This window comes from Pundamilia nyererei, unplaced genomic scaffold, assembly GCF_000239375.1.
Source record: "Pundamilia nyererei isolate P.nyererei 1_Seehausen unplaced genomic scaffold, PunNye1.0 scaffold00387, whole genome shotgun sequence".
Taxonomy (NCBI): domain Eukaryota; kingdom Metazoa; phylum Chordata; class Actinopteri; order Cichliformes; family Cichlidae; genus Pundamilia; species Pundamilia nyererei.
Genome location: NW_005187788.1, coordinates 59535 through 61866, shown reverse-complemented (window position 1 = coordinate 61866; position 2332 = coordinate 59535). Strand labels below are relative to the sequence as shown.

The 2332-nt window shown below is 38.8% G+C and overlaps 1 protein-coding gene across 1 annotated transcript in view; it reads left to right on the top strand.

Moving 5' to 3' along the window:
* The window catches only part of LOC102195586 (phosphatidylinositide phosphatase SAC1-A-like), a 31923-nt gene that overhangs the window by 9359 nt on the left and 20232 nt on the right, over positions 1 to 2332 (top strand). The gene's annotated exons all lie outside the window — the stretch shown is intronic.

Sequence of the window (2332 nt, the reverse complement as noted above, 5' to 3'; positions counted from 1 at the left end):
ACTCTGAGTTCCTCAGGAGATGTACCGATAACGCCTAAAGAATTCTCAATAGTGTTCGATGCCATCCCACCTGGTCTGTCCATGTTACACAGATGCTCCCACAGTGCTCCACGACAGGTCACTCCCCCGGATGTGAGCTGTCAAACCTTTGTGATAAAGTTTGGACTTTATCACAAAGGTTTCTTTTAATGAACGAAGTTAAAGAGATTTCATTTAAATTGATTCATAAGTTTTACCCTACCAAACAATATTTGTCCAAATTTATGGCTGAAATAAATGTAAATTGTACCTCCTGTCAAGAGCAACGTGAAACAGTTACTCATTTGTTTTGGTCACGTAAATTTACATGTAAATTCTGGAAGGACCTCCACAAGTTTATTACTGTTCTCCCTAATTTTCAGTTATACTACAAGGACTTTATCTTTGGCTGTTATCATTTTAAACACAAGGACAGTGATGCTTTCTTCTTTATAAATATGTTTGTTAGTTTTGGCAAAACTTCACATGCACAAAAGCAAAGTCCTCGGCAGAAAGCCTGAACTTCTTGTAATAAAAATAGAACTCGCACAATATATAAGGACAATCTCCTCATCAAAGAACACCGAGGCTCTCAAGTTAACATCTGGAACTGTTTGAAACTTGATTTTGGCTCTCGCAAACTTTTGTTTATTTATGTTCCCCTTAATTGATTTTATTTTTGTACTCACTGTAGTCTCACTGTCCCTTCACTCTCATTGTTCCTCATTGTAACACCACAATGTCATCTTTTATGTGATTCCTGTTCTACCTAACTGTATGTCTAAAATGTGATAAATAAAGTTTAACAAAAAAACCAAAACTTTTTAGCAAACAGTTAAATAAGCCAAAGACACTGTCAGGGAGTTACATTTGTTAACAGTTAGACACAGGCTCAGGGTTGAATCACACGATATCACAGGAGCATAGGTTTAGAGTTTTAATTGCTTTTACATTATGGAAGTCTGTGAATTTTAGCCAGTAAAATGAGTCAATTAATCAAATAAAATTTGTTTGCCCTATTTGCAGATTAATCAAAAAACATTTCCCACAACAGAGAGAGAAGTCCAAATAGATAAAAGAAACAACAAAAGTACAAAAATCTGTCCACAAAAGATTAGTGCAGTGAGACAGTAACAAAATGAACCGTTAACATCAGCGTCTTTTTTATACAAGAAAAGTTCTGGTGGGGTATAAACGATGAATGATTTCAAAAGACATTTTCTTTACTTTGTTGGTTAACAGGAATTTCGATGGAAAGGTCAAATTCTCTTCCACTCCAGGTCCCAGTATAAATTATTCCCATAAGGAACGGCCGTTGGGACACAAATTGTGTCTTTCTGCACTGGAGTCCTCCCTGCATGCCAGATGGTGAGGAGAAACCCACTGTGTCTGTATCACGTACACTGAGTGTAGGAGAAAAGAACTACTCAGAGCCGGATAAAGAAGGATTAGCTGTAATATTTGGTGTACAGTATCTCCATCAGTACTTGTATGGCAGGACGTTTATGATTATCATGGATCATAAGGCTTTGATACGTTTGTTTCATGAGATGAAGGTGGTGATACCAGAACGGTGTTCTTGCCCCATGCAGGAACAGCTACATCACAGTCGGGAATGAGCCGCGTGAAGGGCCTGGCCAGAAGTTACCTGTGGTGGCCACATATGGAGACTGACATTGAGCATGAGGCAAAGTCCCGCATTACTTGTCAAGAACACAGACACAGGCCTGCTGCACCCCTGAGAGTGGTGAGCGGTGCAAACTTTCAAGGAAAAAAGGAAAGAAAAGAAGCAGGAGGCCTCTGGAGCATATGAGAGACTGATAATAACAGGAAGGGGCACTGCCAGGATTTTACTGTTATAGTGAAGTCTGTCGGACGGCTGGTTAATTAGTAGTGAGTGAAATTTGAGTACATTTTGTGGGGTTTGTTTTATATTTATATATATAAGGTTACGTTTTTATATGGGTATTTTATTTACTAATTAAACTACAGAGTAGTTTCAGTTAAAGGGGGAGGAACATTATGAAGTAACAGTTGGTGCACACGGTTTTGACCACCAGGGGGCAGCAGTGTTTTGAGTGCTGTGCCGGTGTCTTTGTTTAAATCCAGTTCCGGAAATTAAGCGATGGCTGAGGTCGAAGCCGTCTCTGTTATTCCTTAACACTCAAAATATTACAAAGAAATTAAAATTTGCTTCTGCTTTGCTCTGATGTGCAGAAGGACAAAACGTTTTTTCTTTCTATCCGCCTGAAGAACTTTTGTAACGCAACTACACAACTAAATGTAGTCCAGTAACGCGTTACATAAGTAAGGC